Below are 22,275 nucleotides of genomic sequence, written 5' to 3'. Positions count from 1 at the left end.
TCTTTGCCCATGCCCCCTGAGCATCACTGACCCCTGTCACCCTGTTCTCACCCTCAAGCTGCAACACTGAGCTCATGATGAGTAACAAAACAAATGTCAGCAGAACTGTGAGTTGAGCTGGGCAGTGCGCGGAATACAGCCAAGGTACAGGAAGTACCTCACGTATTTAGGCTTCTGTGAAAAGTACTCGTCAGTTCAAGGAGTGAATCTGATCTTCCTCAAAGCCTGGCTCGTGATCTGCTGTTTGACCTTTACGGCAGCACATCCCATCCAGTATTCTAAACTGGGGGTTAAAATGAAGGGTTGTTGGTGGGCCCAGACACACTTCACAATGTTTATGAAAACATCTTCATCAGATAGTCCTGCTCACACCCCAGAAAAGCCTTTGTGTGAATCCCTCATTGAACCTGCCACTTTTAGACCCTATCACATAAATGTGCTGCCTCAAGTCTTCAGAGAGAGATTAAAGCCATTTTTAGACATGAACTCCAGAGGATGCAACCCAGTTGGGTCTGGAGTCTCACACATGAACTACGCAGCAGGATTCTGTTCAGACGTTCTGCACTCACTGCAACACAGAAATCTACAGAGGGTTCAGTTGAGGGGTGACGCTGCAGGTGGAGACAGGATGTTACGCATTAAGGCCGCTGTGTAGACCACATGTTTTTGTTTACAGCACATCGACACATCGGCCCATATCACCAAAAGCTCTCTTGACACATTCATCAGTGTCTTCTACGTGTATGGCATCGCGTGTTCATCCTGAGTTCTTGTTTTCTTTTTTGAAGGTCAGGAGATTAGCTGGAGTTCAGCATGTCTGAGAGTGACACCAACACTTTCAGGTTCAGGGTCGAGAGTAAGAAAACCTCTTTCAAAATCACACTTTCATTTCTTATAACAGACAGTAAATTGCTGAAAAGCCAGCCTTAAACCTTACTCAGCAGTATGTTGTAAAGTCCATTACATTTAATACATCTAATTTGCATTTCAGTTTGTAATTTTAATTTCTTATTTATTCATGTTTCCAGCAAACATCATTTTCCACAAGGGACTGTTGCAGTGTCAGTTACTGATGTTTCCTAGACTGGAACATGGAGATTCACATGTGTGTTTCCACAAACAGTGTCTTTAATTTTCCCTTTAATCAATTAACAATAAATTAAGATGACTCATCCACCAACAGCAAATGCAGCGTGGTTTATTGTGAAGTAGCCAGCACTATGCAGATTCCATGTGAGTGGACTCAGGATCCAGAGGGAGGGTGAGTCACTCCTCAGCCAGAGAGATGCGTCATGAGAGGAGATGTAATGATTAATAACTGTCTCTGTCTTTTTTTCTCTGACCACTGATCTGATGAGGGAACAATAATCCATGACTCCGCAGGAATCCGGCGCTGTCTTGTCAGTGATACTCTCTGCATGACAATTACTGTCGCTGGGAAATGTCAGTGGGAACGCAGCAGACGCTATAAGCTCTGCGTGAACAATGATGACTGAACAATCGTTTATTATTGCATAGATAGATGAAGTAGATCCAACACAGACGGTGTGTTTCTGAGGAAAGGAGAATTAAAGGCATTCTTATCTACATAGCTACTTGGGCCTTTGTCTTTTTGTGCTCTCGTGCTGTGTGTGTATTTGTGTTCATGTGTGTGGTCCACAGAAGGCTCATTTGACTGTGGATATTGAATGAACATAAGACTGATGGGGGGGGGTTCTTCATGTGCCAGCAGCAGACAGCGTAGATGTGTCCAACTAGGTGCTGTTTCTGCTCACTTTATCACCTTCATCCTGCTGCTTATGTCGCTAACATTCTGAGAGAAAAAGCTTTTTCAGAAAAGGTAAAAGTGAAACTGCTGAAGTTGTTGCAACAATGGTGTAGCTCATTTGTAGCCTATATTAACTTTTACTTGTGCCGATAGTGTGTTGGCTTCAGTCATCAACATTTTGACCTTTCTGCAATAATCCAACAGTGCAGCACTTTATTCTGTCAGTTGCTTTATCAAATCATTGTAGTTGATTAATCGATTAATCAATCCCATTTGATTCAGTTCTAACTATGTGGTTAATTAGCTTGGGTTATATATTAATGATTGAGGAGACTGACTTTGAGCCGTATGTCTTGAATTATCTCCAGGAACCACTGTGATATTAAATAAACATTCCTTGGTCTTGAATATGAACCAGATTTAAAGTCACATTCCTCAGATTTCTACTCAGCCCTACAGCAACACTCGTCTGTAAAGCCTCATGTTTGAGTTTGGTTTTTGTTCACTGCTGTGGTGTTTTCGTACCTCAGAGTTCACCTGCCTGTCAAACGGTGGAGCGGCGTTTTCTGTTGATGCAGGTGGATCTCTTTTCTTTGTCTGGCTCAGGGTGACTGCTCCATTCTTCTGCTGTACTCAACTGTTGCTTGTGGCGATGAAAGAAAAGAGGCATCACTTCCTTTGTGCTGGACCGACTCCTCTCCAGGCAAAACGGAAAGTGTAAAAGCCTTGGCCCACTATATGTAATGTGGTGAAAACATGATTATCAGTGCATAATGAAAAGCAGAAAAGAATTCCTTGTGAATGAGAATGAAGAAGTTATCTGTTCAAAAGTGTTTTGGAATCATATCACTTTTAATTCCTGTGCATACCAACACGGCTGAAAAAGTATATCATGAGACCACTCACATATGCTGGTGATACACGTTCTGGTGTAAAAAGGCATGTGTGTCCCACTGGACACAGGAATTATCACAGATTGCTTGAACAACAGCTCGTCTCCTACGCATTTATGCAGACGTATCATTTTAAATTGCAGAATTTAACTGCACTAACAGCTGGGTAAGGACCTCTTGTTATTGTTTATCCATGTGGCTTTCTGGTAGTTGAGGCTAATACCGCTTGTTTTTCTTCTGTAAAGGAGTCATGTGATAGAAGCCTGACGAATCAGCGAAGGCTAAGTTGTGGACAAAATGACTCAATGTGGCTTTGGAGTTTTGAAACAAAAAATGGGTCAGCAGTGTTTCCAAACTTCTCAGTTTTAGCGGCTCTAAAAATCTGGAGTAGTGTGGACGCCAGGCCTATGCGTTGCAGAGTAGATACGTTTTAAAATGAACAGGTTGTAGCGTGGATGTAGCCTCAGCTTATTGAAGCAAGGTGTTTATTGCCACAGAGAAAATCGTCTTCTAAACCTGACGGCCTGTGACACAGTTAAAGACACAGACAGGCCAGGCTGACAGGGTTGAGCCTTAGTGCCAGGGGCTGATGGGAAAGATGTGTGTCCAACAGACAGATGCTGCCAGAGTTTACCCACTGGACCTTTGCCCTAGTTCTCTGATCAATGGCACTGACTGAGAAGAGATGTGGGCTTTGATCAAACTCTTTCCTGATGCATTTAAAAAAAACAATGGATTACTTCGATATGACTTTCCTTTACATCTGACTCTGATCTTTTCGTGGCTGCGCAAGGTCTTGCACAATACCTTCACCACATTTTCCTTAAATGACACTTGAAGTCGGTCTGTGTTTTTGCTCGTCGGGAAGAAACAGACACGGCCCCTAAACTCCCCAAAGACATTCAACACAGCCTCCTAATCAAATCAACCAGAGAGAGAGGGTGTCTTTTGTGTTTTTGCACTTATGTTTTGACTCTCCACATCCCGGCAAGAAAGTAGGTCACAAGCTGACCGAGGTAAAGTATGAGGCAGCAGTTTGCCGGCCAGCCCCCGTCGAAGCAGATCGTGTCTCCAGGAAGCTTGTTGCAGAGGGGGAGACGTTAAACACACAAGTTCCTGTTTGACATCTGTTTCCAGCGAGTCTCACAGGCCTGTCTTTCCCCCCGCCGCTCAGAGGGCCTCGTTCACCTAGCCCCTCCATCACAGCCTGGTTTGTCCGTTTAACTGCTCTTCGACCCCTTCCTCCCCTCCCTTCCTCGAACCCCCCCCCCCCCCCCAAAAAAAAAAGAAAAAAATCGTATGACGTGCCTTCCGTTGACTCTGTGCCCAGAAAAACGAAAACTTAAGCGATAAAATCAGGACAGACAGGTTCTTACGCAGGCAGCTACTCTGCCAGACTGCAAACCCTCCGGGTTGTGAATAATTAACCAGGTGTATATTTAAGGAGACAAGGCAACACTGTGTTTGGAGTACATCTGCTTGATGTAAATGATCACATCCTGTCATTTTACATGTTAAAAAAATCTTGAAATTGCAGCTCAAAGAAAGACGTGATGACAAAGAGAGAACTAACCAAGGAATTCTTTAGGTAAGCTATGAACGTGGGCTTTGTTGTTTGCTCAGAGCTGGCTCTAATTTGTTTTTCCGTCATCAATAAACCGGTGGTAAACCTCTGCCAGTTCTCCGCGGGCTTCCCTCCCTCACATGTATGAAGGCGGACACACGAGGGGTGTATTTTTAGCTCAGGAAGATACTGTGATACCGCCAGACATCAGAAGCCCAATTATCCTCCCACTACACCTTGCTTCACGTGAAACCCTAGATAGGCTGAGCTGGAGGGAGACGGCGACCTGACCCCACGAGCAGCGCTGATGTCAGAGGCGAGGCTGAAAAGCAACACGAGGGAGCGACAGGGGAGTTCAGGCAGAGGGCCAGCAGGGCCACGGCACAGTGCCCCCCCCCCCCCCCACACAGGGAAAGGTGTCACTGCTTCTCCCACCTGGACTCTGGCCTGCACCGTCATGTAGACACACAGTTGCAGCTCTTAGTCAGTGACAGTGCTTCTTTTCACACTGTATAACATGTATTATTTTATAAGTCGCTGTTATTAAATACAAAATCTAATTGAATTATTACACAATCAACTCATTGTTTTACGTAACTTTTATATTTGATTACACTATAAAAAATACTCTTGTGAGTAAAAACTCTGCCTTTACTGAATAATGATATACTACTTTAGATACTGTGTGGATCATATTTTAGATGGCTATTTCTTATTATGGAACTTAAGTTTGACTATCAAATAATTGTTAAGTAGCAAATGACAGAAGTATAAAAACAAGAAATCGACCAAATATTCAGTCCAGTACCGACACATTTATATAACATGGCCTTATAGAGCCTGGGTCAGCTATATCTGAAGGTATAAACTCTAAATAATGCTTGTTAATATTAATCAACAATAGTGATATTTACATGTTATTGAACAGAAACAACTTTAGATTAGAAGTCACATTTACTTAACAGCTTCAGCCTTAGTTTTCCATCATCCTCTAAAATAGGACTCTGTCAGACTCACCACTGAACACATTTGCTACAACTACTCCTTCAACTGCAATATGCTGCTTGTGTGTTAAAACTGCACTATACAAGGAGCTTTTCTCTATAATGTGCTTCACCCTGTGATACATTTAGGAAATGAGGCTGGTTATACATCTGCACTTTCACTTCAGTAACAATTTGAACACAAGTCAAAACTATAAAAATAAGAGTAGAGTTGTAGTAAAGTGAAATTATTCTTTATGACTGACTCTTTTTCACAAAGTGAGCATGTGTTTGCCTTGTGGAGCGCTGACATTAAGTATCAATAGCAGCCTTTAACTAAATGCCATACAGTTAGTCATTACCCAGTAGATGAAAACAGTGCTGTGCCCACTTCTCTCCGTGGAGGAAGATCTCCTGCTGTCAGGGATGTGATACAGTCGGATTTTATGAATATGTTAAAACCCCTGTACATTTTCCTGTGTGGAAACAATGAGAGGTGGTAGGCCTAGCCCACATTTCCACTGATTTTTTTTCTCTCGGTCTGAAGGGTTACAGTGGGTGAATAAGATTTTCCACTTACTGTAAAGCTGCTGGCAGCTGAAGCTTCTCTGTCAGTACTTTGTTAGTTTTTAGAATAATGTGACAACATCCTCAAAGTTTTCCTTCACAAAGTTACATCTCTGCAACAGCTCACATGTGACATGTTGAATGAGTGCAGGTGCTGTCATACAGTAACCCACTGTGTCTCATTTCTCCTTATTGAGCGGTTGACTCTGCTCTCAGTAAGTGAATAAAAACGCAGAGTGAGTGCAGGTGCTGTATAAGCACCGATTTGCGTCTTCTTGATCATGGCCTCGCTCCAAAACCAATTCAGCCATGAGGTGTGAAAAGACTTCTGTATCTGTATGATTGTGCAGCTCGGTATTTGAGAATCTCGGCCGTATTGACGTGGCTCTGATCGATAAACCATGAGCGGAGGGTGCAGGGGATTCGGGAAGGGAAAAAGAAAGAGAAGAGAGAAACGCTTGGTTTCTCTCATAGTATGTGGGAGTCAGTGCGATGAGACGGAGGAAGAGGGAAAATAAAAGAGCTTTGTTTGTTGTTGCTCACCAGCGCTGCAGGCTGAGATCAGACTAATCAATAGCAGGGATAATGTGGAGATGAGGAGTATGACATCAATATCGCACACAGAGCCCAGCAACACCATTTTGCTGCTCTCCAGCTCGCCCTGTGCTGAGTAAACAGTGGCTCCCCAGGGAGGAAGGAACTCGTTGATGGGTCTCCCGCCTCCGTGCGGCGTTGGGCCTCCCATACACAGCCACGCCATGAGCAGAGGGGGGGAGGGGGACGACCATACCTGCTGGTCAACAGAGGATGAGGGCTCCTGGTCGATAAGCGGTTAAATTCAATAACTTCTCAGTGGTTTGAGACGCTGAAGTACTCTTACCCTCCACTCCAGTGTTGTTTGTTATTGGATTGTGAAATAAATCACGAAGCCTCAGCTGGGGCCATTCATGTGGGTGATTGAAGGCTCTTCCTTGTGGAAGTTTAGTGTTTCACTGATGCCTGATGATTTTTTACAACATCTTTCATTTTCCCACTGGGAACGTGTGTGGGTACAAAATGAAATATACACAGTTTAATGAGACAAATAAAGTGACACCTCTTCCTATAAACCGAATCAAGTCATTACCATAGAAATGAGGAAATCATTTTTTATTTTTTTCAACAGTTTATTACAAACTTCTCACTGATGTATACACTGGATATTGCTGCAAATTTCATATAATGATTAAATCTTAAATGGATGCCGTCTATACTGATCCTTTTTAGCCACACAAGCACTGTAGCTTCAGGAATGGAAATGTCAGTCATTTAGTTGTTCAGTCAGTTACTGAAACATCCTCCCAACCATTAATGGATTGCCATGACATTCATGGTCTCACTGGAAGAATCTCTCTTGATATTTCTGGTAGTGTCACCATGAGGTTTAGTAAAATGTCCTGACGAACATTGGATGGAGCCATTGGATAGTTTAAATGAGCCCCAGAGGATGAATCCTAACAGCTTTGATGATCACAAATAAGGCTTTAACTTATTTAGTGAAATATCCCAACATTTATGTTATAGATTTGGCAGTTCATGGCCTCTAGAGGATGTATTCCAAAAAAATGACTGTAGATCGTCAACATTTTGCTTTTGTGACCATCTCTTGTGACCAAGTTGAATTCAGACATGCACTGAACTCCGGATAATCTCCTGATATTCTCCAGAGGGGCTGTGTGTGAGAACACAAATGTCTGAGTGAGATTGCTGTAAACAAAAACATGTTAAACCATTAGTACATTACATCCTGCCTCTGCCTGCTGCACCACCCCTCACCTTGACACTCCGGAGATTTCTCTGTTGTTGTGAACGCGTCTGAGCATCTAATCTTCTTGTTCTTGTGTTGAAAGGCAAACTTCAGAGCAATTGTGCGGACGTCCTCAGGAGTTCAAATCAACAATGAAAAGTGATTCTTAAAGTGAAAAAACGAATAAATACTGTGAGGTTCATTACAACTTCTGGTGTTAACAGCAGATAAATATTAAGTATTCCAGTCATGCATTTGGTGTTTAGTTCAGATTACTTGAAGAGTACCTGCTACCTGACCTGGTTGGCTCTGCCTCCGACAGGCCGCAGCTGACCTGCAGTTTGATGAATATCTGCTATTTCCCCTGTGGTTCATGCAGCAGCAGAATAGGTATGATAAGAATCCTCATCTTTCTCTCGAGAAGGAAACGCACAGGATGTATGAGTCAGCGAGGCCACTGACAGGCTAATGCTGGTCATCTCTTATACATCTGTGCTGCAAGCAAAGCACTTTACTGATCTACTGATGAAGCCTCTCTGACAGTACAGAGAATAACTGTCACTTTGAATTAGTTATGCAAGATTCTACCTAAAATTCTAAAATTGTAATACTTTTTTTTAAATTAAAAACAATAATCAGTTGGACCACTGCTTCGAGTCAAGTCACATTATCTGGTTCCAGCTTCTAACATTGCACATTTATATGATCCTGTAAAGGATTGTGCTGAAGAAATCAAAATATACTAAAGCTAGAGCACAGTTTGTGATCTTCAGTTAAGACTTTTCTTTGTCAAATCACTGCTTCTTAGATCATGAATGGAATTTCACATGTAACTGAACAAATTAGGAACAAAACCATTTTCACTACCACTAGTGATCCTTATGTGTTTTTTTTTACCAAAATTGTAATTGTTATGATGTGACACAATTCCAGTTTGGCTCCAGGAATTGCATTCACGTTTGACAAATGTGCACCTCACAACTTGTGCTCAGTCCCTCATAGCCGAGTGGAGAGCAGCAGGTCTGTTGTGCATCTGACTTTCATGCACTCAAACTGAGTTTGTGCTCTTGCACAATCCAGCAGCTGAACATTCTCTTCTTTGAGACTGTGGCCACGACCTTCCCCTGACATACTTTGATTATACCATATTTGTAATGCACAGATAAAGAAACTTAAACTTACCTTTTTTTTATGTTGTGAGTTCACATGAACTTGGGGTTTTACAGAGCGGTCTAATACGGGGACAGTTTCAACTAGTTTAAATCTAAACTGATATTTTCAGAGGATGAGGCAAAGAAAAGCTCCTTATAGTGATTGTGTTGTCCTGCAGTGGAAATTGTTAGCACTTGTCTAAATTAAAATCCAGTTGGTGTGCAACAATAAGGTTGTTTTTTTTCCATGTGTGAGCTGGAGAGACAGTGGGACAGACAAATGGTCTTGTGACAGACTTAAGTAAAAGCTTCAATTGATCACTACCCATGATCCTCCATTCTCCTCCCTCCCTCCCTCGTTGGCGGTCTGCCTCGCTCATCTCGTGGAGTGGGGGACACCTGACGTAATTGCTGGAGCTTTGATGTGACGCTGCTTTCGCCGAGCCTCTCGATTCAGCACTTAGCACTAAACAATGCACGTTTCTTTTCATCTGCCGAAGAGTGGAGTAGAATTTCAAAGAGCCGCTATACAGAGGGGCTGTATATAATATATACATTCTCAAAGGAGATGTGGTGTCACATTACCGCACACAATGCTTCTGCATTTTTTGGCGTGAAGTTTTTGCATGACTGGATTATGCTGTCGTGAGAGGTGGTCTCAGAGGCGGAGCAACCAGTTGACCTCAGGAAACCTAGGTTCAGTGTTCTCACCACAGTGTATACTGCAACATCAGGGTTTATTCACAGAAGAATTTTACTGCAGGAATAAATGTCACCAGACGGCAGGTTCGGTCTCATCACTGGAGTTATTTATTGTGTCAAGAGACAAACAGTCCCTGAGAGTCATTCATGCAGCACTGAGATGTACTATTAGGCTTGTGGAACATTTTCTGACTCATTTCTGTCTTCCTCCTTCATAATATGACTCAGATGCACAGTGTGAAAGACAAAAAAAAGACAAAAAAAAAAATCTGACTTCAGAGCATTGTTTGTGAATATGTATTTGTGTGTGCATGCGTAGTAATCAGAGATAGAGACAATGCAAGGTTTAAATGTAATTGGATTACAAATGAAAAAGTGACTGGACTCCCCCCCAGGATCTATTTCTAGAAGTAGGTAATCACATTACTGCAGCTGCTCCTCAGGAGTCACCGTACGTCTGGTTTATTTTATCACTGATTCATTTGAACATTTGCAAGTTAAAATAATTAAAGTATGAATTTGTCTTGATTCGTCAGAGGCAATTTGTGTGAGTGTCATGTCACCACCCTGTGTAGTGACCTGCTTTTCCTGCGAGGACGAGTGAAGTTGAGACAAAGGTGCATCATGGGAAGTGCAGTTTGCAAATTCAACTCATGTAGTTTCCGAGATCCAAGTACACAAAAGGCTACACAGATTATTTTATAAAAACAACACTAGAACCAACAAATAAAAAATCTCATTGGACTATTTTGCAAAAGGGTCAGGTTTAGGCAAAGATTGTGGTTTTGATTAATGAAAAGACAGACCTTAACTACCAGTCTGCAGTAGATCCAGTCTCCTGGACTCAAACTGCCCCAAAACACCTGAAGTTTTCTCTCTTGCAAATGTTTGAAGACTTTAATCCCTTTCTCTTCGAGAGAATCAACATTTGTTTGTTTATCGAATGCTTCTCAAGGTTTAAAAAGCAATAGGACGAGAAAATAAGAGGGAAGGTAAAACTACGCAGACATTGGGAAAGAATATCTTAAAGCGCAGCACCTACAGACCTCAAATAAATAGGTAACCTCCACCTGTAGAATGGTGCTTGTGTCATTGTTCATTTCATTTAAGCATTTATAGAATGTCCGTCAGAGGGTGCAGACGTTTACCAGGGCCCATGTCAAACAACATGAACCAGACATCAGAGGAAGTTTGGTTGACTTAGTACATGTTTTGTGATCCTGCTGGCATACAAACAGAATGCTTAGGATTTGACAAAACTGTAAAGTTGGCGATCTTTTTAAATTAACCTGTTTACGTTCATGTCCAAGTTTCTCTTGTTTGCAGCGATCTGCCTTATTCATGTTTCGTTTGAGGGTACAGACATTAGCAGAGAATTCTCCCTCTTAAGCTTTTTTGTATGAGAACCGGGTTAACATTTTAACTGCCCTCAATAACATGACAGAAAAAGAAAAGTGATTCAGAACTTTTGCCATTACTGATTTGACATTTCTTTTAGAGTATTTAAAAACTGTGCAAACAGGTCTGATGGTTCTCTTAATGTCAAACAGGCTTGTGTGCTCATGCTGAGTAATCCTCCAACACAGAAACATACTTTTCATATGTGTGCATAAATGTGCGTGTCCATACACTGCTCCATTTCTGTGGGAATGGGGAAGTGAAATTGAGTCCAAATGCCCCGACCGCCCCCCCACACCCACCGCCTCCTCGTCCATCAGTGCAGTACAGTGTGCATGTGTGTGTGTATGTGTGGAAGAATGGGAGGGGATGCATGCCCTGCGGCAAACCCCGGTTGCTTTGTGTGCGCTTTGTTTACGAGTCTCCTCTGTAGCCCTTTGCACCGCCCTAGCTCCTCCCCTCACCCCCACCCCCACACTCACCCCCGCCTTGCCACAGAGAGTTTGTTGTGACGAGCCGGAGCAACTGTTTGAAACAAGATTACGACAGTCACACAGGATGTGAAAGGGTTCAGAATAAGTCAGCTTGTCACATATACCATGCAGCGATATCAGTTACGGATGGTCGTGTTTACAGTGCCTGGTGTGACTGTGATTGTCGCTTCCTAAATCACGAGCAGAGAACGGTGAAGAGAGTCAAAGTTCTGAGGCAAAAGAGCAGCCCAGTGAGTTTGGTTGACGTCAGCTCTTCCCTCAAATAACCTTCGGCTGGTGCAGAGCTGGTGAATGGACCATGACTCACTGCGGGTTGTTGCCCTGACAGGTGAAGTCTGGTCTGTGGAGCTTTTACGAGCTCTGTGAGGTGCAGAGGTGAGAAAAGTTCACCCAATGAGATGACTGAGGGCCGGAGGCACTGCAGAGGCGTGCTAGTAAACTGTGCTGCAAAGCTGCAGGTACTGTGAGAAGCTGCCCCAACCAACATGCAAGGAATGTAGAGTTATTACACTTTCAGTGCCACCACATAATTCATTTTTCATAAATTAATACAGGTGTCATCCAAGCAGTTTTTCAGACTCTTGTTTGATGGATGGTTTGACAGTTAAAGTCTGAAGTTTGATATGGTACTGCAATTTAATTATTGTACAGGCTACTACTACTACTCTACAGATCCTCTATTGTAGTGGTGACTTTGTATGTCAGGGATTCGCCATTAACTGCTTTCATACCCCTTTTGCAAAGACATATGTCTGTATCGTGCAGAATAGACCAGATGTTGAAACACAGTCATTAAAATGCAGCTGAAACAAAGGCTGTATGAGCTCATTTTTGTTTTTGTCTGAAACATGGCTTCACTCTTTTCATTATCATGTTGCCTGACTTTAAAGAACAAAGCTACGTTTAACAATTTCATAATTTTCAGATTTTTCTTAATTGATGGATTCAATCTAAAATACAATGCATGAAACTGTGAGTTGGCTCATTTCAAGATGCAAGCTTAAGTTTATTTATATGTAATGTAATAAATGCACATTAATACATAGTACATTTTTAAGTGTAAGTGCAAGTCTTAGGTCTATATTTTTGCTTTAAACATATTTTATTCCAAAGTCAATGTCATAACAAGGTTCAGGTTCAAGTTTTCAAATTGAATAACACATTCACATTGACTCAGTTAATGTCTCAGAGGAGGGAGCTGCTGAACGTGATCATTCACAATCATCCAGTCAGTCCACATCAACTTAAGAGTGTTTTCACACCTACTGTGTAATTCATGTGCTCTGGTCTGAATCAGTTGATTAGTATCTAAACATGGACTTTTCCAAACAAACCAAAATGCAACATTACAAATCACTTGACAAGGTTAGTGGAAGGAGCATTTGTGCTCTGGACTCATGCATATGCATATCAGAGCCTGCTATAGTTAGCGTATCCTGCCACGTCCCAAAAATGCTGCAAGAGTCCCTGGCTGCTGGAACCCTTTAGCTCAAATTTGTGGAGTGCACCTGGTACTTGTGTTGTCACACATGCCCAAAGGAATCACACCAAGGGGGAAAACAAACCAGAGTCTGATTTAACTGAATTAAAAGTGCAGGTGTTTAAACTCTGAAGCCACTGCAGTAATGGCGGGATATCAGTTAGAGATGGGCCAAACTCTCTGCACCGTGTCTCTCGGCAATGTAATCAAACAGTTGGGAAAATCCAGTGTAGAACAGTCCACCTTGTCTTGAACTGAATCTAGTTCCACCTAAACCAGTTTGCCGAAATGATGCCAGTGGCCAGAAATGGAAACGTTTTGCTTACCACGCCGAGTAAAAGTCCCAAACCAAAACCCCAAAACCGGTCCATGACTGTCCAAGTCTTCTGTGGTCAAACATGATTGATGAACTTTCCTGTTTGCCTTGGTAAGCGGCATGACTTTGAGACTTGAGGTGTTAAACACAGAACATGTCTCAAAGTTAGAATCCTGGTAGGTTGACAGAGTTCAATCACTTGTATATTCTGAGCTCAGACCCTCGTAGATCAGTGATCCCGGGAAATGCTTCTGGCGTGATGAGATCCAGACATGTGATACTGTCGGCTGGCAATCTTTGCCTGGATGATATTCACAGATGTACAGTGGCTGAGATAGATATGTGTCTGCAGTCGACGAGTCAACTGCTGGTTTTACATGAGGATACAGTGAGTTTGACGGTGCACAGGGAAGTGGGGAGTCAGCATGACCTCACGATGGACGACGAAAGAGCAACTCATCGGGGCTGAATGTAGAACAGAGCCCATTTGTCAACTCCTGGAAAATAAATCACCTGCCATCATGTCACCACTGAATGCACGTGTCTTATCTCCCTGTCTTGTGGAGAGGTTCAGAATAGACTCTGTAACGCTGAAAAAAAAAGATTCCGTGCACTTCGTTCTCTGCTGCACACGTCTGCTTGCACACCCCCAGTTTTCCCCTTGCATGAGAGTACTGCTGTGAAACTAAACTTCTTACATGACCTATTGGTGAGGAAAATACATGTTTGCCTCATCTCACCTCAAACTAAAATTCAGTGCATTTCTGACCTCAATCTGTACTGGTCAGTTTTGCAGTAAATCTTCGCTATTGACGTATGACGTAATCTGCTCCTTGCTTGCTTGGCACCGGACGACAACATATTCTCACAGGCACATTAAACAGTAAAAATAATGAGGGGGAGAAATTGAAAACATTTATTCCGTTACTTCATAATAAGGGAAAGGCGTCCAATCTGAACACCCCTATAGGTCATTTGTCATATTCACTTTCAGATACGACCTGTTGGAGAGTCTCCTGACATCGTGCCCATAAAGCAACAGGCTAATCAGACCTCATCATCATGGTTAGGATAACAAACCCGAACTTGGTTACCATGGTTAGGATAATAAACACACGGTTAAGGGCCTCGCGGGTTGGTGAGAAAGCTGTCAATCACTGTCATCAGTGGTCACGCCCCCAGCAATTCCAATGTTTACGATATTGAATCCTAATTTTATATAATCTTCTTCATTCAGTTTGGCTAGGTGGTCAATATTTGGTTTGACAAATTCTGAACAAATATTTATTGCTGCTTTACACTGACTTTCATTTTAGGATTTATTTGTTTTTTCTTGGTGAAAGTAAATATATATATTTTTTTATAAAGAATCAGGCAGCTTATAAGACAAGGCAGAAAAATAAGACTTGCAAATACACAACACATCCACAGCATGTCTTTTTTAGCACACTGAAGGCTACCTGTGTAATGGTACCTGTCAGTTAAAAACAGTAAGCTGAACTCCTGGTCTACTTCTATTGTATCAATGCCTGCTTGGCCATGTTTAGGAGTTTAGTTTTTTACTCCTTGTGGGCTGGTTGCCGCTGCCTATTGATAGGCTTCCAAGCTTTTAGGTCATTTATCAGTTTTTAATTAAGTAAATGTAAAAAATGTGTTCAAAACAACATGTTGTGGATGTTTTGAATTTCCATGTTGGCCCGCAGCACCCAGCTAAGCGAGATGGAATGATGGAATGATTATGGGAGAACAGGGCTCAGCTCCCAGTGTGGTACTTTAAAGCTATAAAGGGCCGAGAGGTTTAGGCCCAGCCCTGTCTCTTTATGTTTATGTCTGCAGGATCCTACACAGTCAGAGGAGTTCCTGATACAATCCTGCGATGGGTGGGGGTTAATGCAGTCGATGTGTGGTCATGTTTGTTACCACCCACCTCAGCAGATAAGCTCCTCAGTTAATGCTTAGCAGAGCAGAATGTCCGGGGTCACGTCCAGCAGTTATGAAAGAATGAATCAGACGCTCTCCATGACAAACCTGTTGTTTTTAACACTTGCTGAATGGTTGCTTTCCTCAGAAATGCTCTCAGCTGACATGTATATTTGTCGCCTTTCATTACCGTGACTGCAGGATGCATGGATTATATTTTCCTTAGGGAAATGTAAAGGGCAAAAAATAATTAAAGATCGTGCATAAACCCAGTATATGCTTCAACATGAAGCTTTTAATGTTTATTTTTGTCATCTGGTCAGTCTGGGCCATTATAAATCCACTGAAGGATTAGGCAGCTAAAAATAGCCTCTTATGATAGGGGACTTAGTGCACAGTCTGAACCGTAAACAAGCAAATGGCAATCTCTCGCCGGCCCTGTCTGCCAGCATTTCAGGGAGTAATTTGTGGTGTGCAGAGAGGTTGACCTCGGTCAGGAAACTGTGGCAGGATACAGAAGGGCCATTTAGCTCTGTTTGGAGCTCAAGAAAGGCTGCTCGCAGGCCGTGTCCACCTTGTGGCAGCTGCATGGCCGCAGACGAGCTAAAACGCTTAGGATACTCAAGCGGAGATGTGCATCAATCATGCCCTCCAGGAACTGTGAACCACTAGAAAAGCCAGTGTCCTCCCGCAGTCCAGCATGTTGTTCCAACCAGTGCCGTCTCTCATCTGCAAATAGCAGCAGCTTGCGTCGTGTTTTTTTCCCCCCAGAGGATTCAAGAGGCTGATCTGAGAAGGAGGAGGAGGAGGAGGAGGCAGGCTTCCTCTGTCTGTCAGTGTAATGTTTGCTCTGCATTTGGTGAAAGTGGCAGAGGAGGGTGACCTTTGATACACAGAGCAGGGGCCCCAGGTATTTCATCTACCTGTTCAACAGAGGAGCACAAAGCAGTTTAGCGCTCGGTAGAACAACCACATCCTTTTGAAGCACTAAGAGAGTGTGGCGCAATCAAAGGTGTTAAAAGAGAGAGCGAGACAAAGCTCCTAAAGGATACTGAACAGAAAAGTCTGTAACAGCAAAGATTGCAGTTGTATGAAGCATATCCCACCCCTCCGCCCAATCGTCTTGGTAGAGAAAAAAAGCAGTTTTTACCTTATTTGGAGACAAAGTCACCAAGAATCGCTTACTAGTGATTTTGTACATGTAGTCTTTATGTCCTGTGACCTTTAAGTTTTGTGCAGTTATGGCAGACGTTATGCTGCTAACTTGTAATAAGACCTAGCAGTGCTAACCAAACATAGAGAAACAGTATATAGCCGTTATAGTTGTTTCTGGCACAGAGGTCATGTGCAAAGTACGCTGTGATGTCATCATAATTATCTATAGGTTTGTCATTACAGGCGACGCTTTAACATTACACAGCCATTTGATGCATTGTTAATATGAAAAACATTGATTAGTGCAGCTTTAAAGGCTAAACGGAACACCTCTCTGACGGTGACTGATGGGAAATTGGTTCCCAATCTGAACCCTTTACACATGAAAAAAAACCATTTGTATATGAGTAAGATTTATTCCCCTTTGATTGACTGGTGAATAAAATGGAGCGGAAACATTTCCCTCATGTTCACACTGAAAGAGAAACATTCATGAAAGGACTGAGAGCAGGTGAACGCTGAATGGCTCTGCTTATTTATCTTCACGAGGAGACAGATAGATGGAGATATGAACACTCATCCGTCTGCCTTGCTGCTCTCAGCCATGATGACACTAACAAATGGCAGCACACGGGCTTGTCTGCTCTCCCAAGCTGCAGAGTCATTGAAAACATCAGAGTGCAGTGAATGAAGAATGACAGATTTTAAATTTAAACCAGAGTTTCTCCTAAAGTCACTGTCCCGAAACATCTCTTGATTTTACATTCTTTTTAAGTCCCATCAGAGGAGGATCAGTGTGTGAAAACAAACAGCCGGGCTCTGACTTGCTGTGTGTTGCCTATAGATATTGTGCTTTCAGCTGATTATTGGATTACTCATTTCCAGCCATGATGGAAAAATCAATCCCACGTCGCTTGGACAAATGTCATCCAGTATATACCACCGTGTGTGCACTCTGCTGTGTCGTGCTGTGGTCTGGGTGTACAGTATAGAGTGTGAGCTCAGGGTTTCTTCCACAGTGACTCGTACACCATTTGCTCTCGCTGCTCCTTCTCCTTGAACTTGGTACAGTTGCATGTTTTAATTTAAAAAAAATCAATACTCCCAGAGATAAATATTGATCCCTCAAGAGCCAAGACTGTAAGTGAGTCATTTGACCAGTGGCCTGCACTTTTACAGCCAGATATACACTGTGGAACTATGGCAATGTTTGGAAGAAGAGCGAGAGGTGGCTTTTTGTGAGCGTCTAAATGTCTGTATTGTTGATTTTTTTTTGAGTACTTTCTAAACCTGGACTCCTGAGGATTTCTGCGCAATTGGGTCTGGACTTTCTTTGGGGTTTCCCTTTAACACATTAACAGCGCAGCAGGAGATTCTCTCCTTAGACGTGTTTACAACAACAAAGAAATCACCGGAGCATTCAGGTGAGGGGGTGGCACACCATGCAGAGGCAGGACGTAATGTAAAATTCCGCTGGGCAGATCACTTTTATTTGTTCACAGCACATTAACACTAGTGTTTGCCCGTATTTACAAAAGCTCTCCTGACGCCTCCTAATTGTATGGTTCTGCATTTTCATCCTGAGATATTTGTTTTCTGTTTGTTTTTTTAATTTTTGCATCTGTTGCATGTTAGAAAATGTCTTCAACTCGCCCAATCGCTCGTTGTGAATCCTGCGGAGTGCATGTCTGAAGGCAGCTTAAGTCTAACAAAGAAACAAGTAAGGGACACTTCAGGAACTGAATGATAATCACCAGTGAAACTTATATAATTATATAATTCTGAAAACTTTCTTTGTATTTTCAGGTGTTTCTTTTAGAATTTCACTCTCAGGAATGTGGTTTCACCAATTTAAAAAGAGTCCTTGACTGAGTATGAAAGAGGTTTTCTTTCTCATTCAACAACATTTTAGTAGATTCACATATATAAGCAGCACATACCAGCTGTGTCCGAAATCACTACGTAGTCCACTATATGGTGATTTTGCCATTTTGTAGTGCTACCATCCTGCATTGCACTCACAGCGTTGACAGGATGAAAAAGGGTGGAGAGACGAGACTAGAGAGGGCAGCACTTCTCTCTCTCTGTGCTGATTCTACTTCTTCTTATTCTGATGAAAATGATCTGAATTATTGTGAAGATAAAGACATGCATGTTTATATTTGCCAGCATTTTTACAGACACAATTTTAAAACAGTCTGTTTTAGTATATCTCTTATATTTTCAATGGCGATTTTTTTTCATAACCAGCATGAGACAAGTCTGAGTTGTGGCAGTCATCACACCACAAACTGCAGCAAATAAGTTTATGTCTACATTTAAACATGGGGATTCAACAAGCATTTTGAGGTTAAAGTATAAGTACTATATTTAAAATATTTCAAATTTATTATGGGACTTTCCACCAGCTGACGTTGTTGTACGTCATAATCCTGCAACGATGATGTAATTACCAGCTCAAAGAAAATGACCTGCGTAGTGTCTGAAAGTGTTTTTTTCTTTTGCCGATGAGATCACTGTATAGTCCTCTACATAGAAGTCCCTATTCAGTGAGTAGGGGGTAGTGAACGAGTGGGGGATTTTGGACACAGCCACTGTTTTAATAACAGTATTTTAAAGTCTGTTCTCTTAGAAATATTCATTTCACGGTAAATATTTAAACTGTTATGCACCACATTGTAACGTTTTTAGATTTTTCTGTTTGTGCATATTATCAGTCTGTCCTTCTCCTATCTATCACCATGTGACAGTGCGCAGCAAACATGAATAGTCCGATTGCAACACTGTGTTTAACAGATTAGTCTAATGGCTGCATGACACAGCTGGCCCACCCATGTCAAGATAAATCACTGCAGGATGGATCCAAATGCAATAATTACACAGGGAGGACTTCATGACTGAGAGCCCTGCTTTACTTTTTACTGCCAGCCTGTGACAGGGGGAAACAAGTAGAGTTGATGGAAAAAGTTGAGTCACAAGTTGTGCATTTAAAAACAGAAAATGCTCTGTCATCACAAGGTGGACAGGGTGTTCAAGGGGATTGAAGGCGTCCATCTTGAATGTGCTGTATTCCAATGTATTTATGGTTCCAATATATATTGTATTGCTTCATAATTAGGAGCAAGTGATGAAAACCAAACGCCCCAAACAATTCACACTCTGCTTACGGGTGATGCACTTCCTCCTCCCTGCGAATATTTCCACTGTGACTTGTGATGCTTGGGCGTGCAAATGAGTCCAATCAATAAGCAATATACTTTCTCTTCTCAGTCTGACTCATCTCAGGCGGCTGCCCAAAAGCCACTAAACCACACTCTGTGTCACATCTGCGCACACTTGAAACCATAACCTTTCATTCTGTGCCCTCGCACTCGATTGCAGACAGGCGGCGTTTGCGCTGACGTACTCTGACAGCGCTGACTGACCTATGACACATTCATTGCACTCACGCTTTACAGTAGATGATGTCATATACCCTGTAGGTATATTGTAAATTGTTATTGATAATACGTGTTGTACGAAACAGAATTGGCTGGATTATATTAATTTGAATGAATGAAGCCACTCATGTTTACAGGGTGGATGGAGAGTGAACAAGATGCACAACTCTCACAGCAGAGGCCGGTCTGCATCCCGAGACCTGGCTGTGCTTTGGTTCAGTTCAATTTAGGGAAAGATCATGGTTGTGTTTAATTTGTGTGTGAAGTTACTGGGCTCAATTTGACCTTATTGCTATGAGGGTCTAAAAAGAACGATTAAAAAGTGTCATAGTTGTCAGTGGATATTTTACTGCAAGATTAGATGTTATGGTGGAAAACAAATTTGTTGTCTGTGAATGTTTTTACGGATACATATCAGTGTATCAGTGCAGCTTACCATAGAGGCCTATTTAAATCAAATCATATCCACATGATGCTATTAGAAAATACACCTCTGCCACAATTACATTCCTTAAAAAACATTTGCAGTTGAGTTGTAGAGAAATGTCATTGTGTGTGTGTGTGTGTGTGTGTGTGTGTGTGTGTGTGTGTGTGTGTGTGTGTGTGTGTGTGTGTGTGTGTGTGTGTGTGCGCATATATTTTCACCCTCACATCACTTCCCTGATTACCTCTGCGTGGCTTCTACTGCTGCCAATGGGTCATCTAACCTGGTGTAACATTTTGTTGATTAACTTATTTTACTTATTTACTTATTTTTTCATTATGTTGATTATGTTCAGTAAGCATTATATTCTGCCCCTTTAGATTTGGAACCATGTGATGTTGCCCACATTGTCGGTGATGAAATAAGATTGTCGGAGTGATATGATGTAAGATTAGATGTGCCTCTGGTGTTCAGGTGTCCCATGTTTCCGGACATTAAAATTTGGATGGAGTTTGCTCTGTGAGTTTAGAGTTAAGGCCGGGAGAAACCTGCCTCACACTGACGTGGCTGTTCCCTGGCTGGGTAATGTGAGTGAGCTCCTAACTCAGCCTCAAGTGTTGGAACATGTGAATGTGTTTCCCCCCCCCCCCTCCTCGTGCCCCTCACACTGGCATCGCCGCGGTTGCCGTAAACTGACAGCAGCGGCTGTTCAGCAGATCCATGACGTGAATGACGTTTAGGTTTTTATGTGACCCGGTCTGACTACCTTAGAAGCCAGGGAGGTTAAAGTCAGCAACGTACAGTAGCCACACTCATCAGAGCTTGTTTACACTCGCAATCAAAGTCACATGGAGTCATAAAAACATCATAAAAACTGATTTATTTGCCATTTCCATGCATGGGAGGGGTTGAGCTCTCTGAAAATTAATGTTGAAATGTCATTTTAAGTATTTCTTCTGTAATAAAGATCAGCCTGTGTGAGCCTCCATTCTGAGCCTGAAATTCTAGCACATAAAATATTGACATAAAATACTACAAGTAAAAAAAAAACGAGTCACGCTGGATCAGGACACACAGGAGACCACTGTTCCAGGCATTGTTGTTTCATTTATTAATCACCATTAATCCACAACCTTAAACATGGGTTTATCCTTGTAGCCATGAAGATGAAGGTCCTCGAACCTTAAGGAATTTTAACCAAATCCACAAAGCACAAAAAACTACATGGTTAGAAATAGTCAAAACCTAACCAAGGATTTTTTTTGTGCTTTATCCTTGACTTACTTCATTACCATTTCATTTTTATTTATTGTTACCATGACAGCATGTTGATGGATAACTGCACTTTTGGAAACCTGATCGTGTCGTCTGCGTTGCTGTGACACTGTTTTTATGCTGAGTGGTCACATTATCCTCAAATTAGATTTCTTTAGTCAGAGGTAAATATGCTGATGTTGTCAGGCGTCTCGTATGAATGACAGCCGTATGCAACCTTGTGAAGGAAGAGAACAAGAGCTGCAGGGCGCCGTGCTAAACAAGCTTGTTTGTGAATGGTTGAAAGACAGTTTGGAGGGAATCCGCTCGCGTGGCCTTCCAGTCTTGCGCGTGGTCTTTCACGGCAGAACAAGACGTTCCGGCGGCACATGAACAAATACACACGAAAGAATTTGATGATTAAAGAAGCGTCAGCGTGGTGTCAAGCTCCGACCCTGAGTATTGCGGCACGCAGGGATGTCTCTTTGTGCTTGTCAACTGTGTGTTACAATCAGTCGCGTTCGTAGATGTTGTCTTTTATCGTTTTATCACAGCCTGGTTTTGCGGCCTTTTGATCTTAGCAGGATATTTATACCAGTGCTCCAGTTTTGCACATTGACGCATGTTTCTACAACAATGTAAAGCACATTCGTAAAACCTGAGATGTTGCACACAAGAGAAACGTGTGTGAAAAAAAATGCTTTTCTTTGCCATATCAACAGGCTTGTACCCTCCAGCCCACTCACTCATACACACATGATCACACACACATGCTCCCTTGGCTTTGCACACACACCCACACACATGCATGCGTACAGACGTGGCTTTTGAAGGTTTTGACGTGGGCGATGCCTCTGTGTCAACTCTTTCCTGTGGAGAGACTTTCCACTTGATTTTTTTTTTTCCATGAGAGCTCTGAGTGTGAGCTTTTTGTCGAAATGACGGTTACATTTTTTTTCATGCATGTGCCGAGTCTATTG

The 22,275-nt window shown here is 42.3% G+C and overlaps 1 protein-coding gene across 2 annotated transcripts in view; it reads left to right on the top strand.

Annotated features, from left to right (window-relative positions):
- Positions 1 to 22,275, top strand: part of bach2b (BTB and CNC homology 1, basic leucine zipper transcription factor 2b) — a 94,359-nt gene that overhangs the window by 25,750 nt on the left and 46,334 nt on the right. The window lies entirely within an intron of this gene.

Source organism: Hippoglossus hippoglossus, chromosome 24 (genome assembly GCF_009819705.1).
Source record: "Hippoglossus hippoglossus isolate fHipHip1 chromosome 24, fHipHip1.pri, whole genome shotgun sequence".
Classification (NCBI taxonomy): Eukaryota; Metazoa; Chordata; class Actinopteri; order Pleuronectiformes; family Pleuronectidae; genus Hippoglossus; species Hippoglossus hippoglossus.
This window is presented reverse-complemented; position numbering and strand designations above follow the sequence as displayed.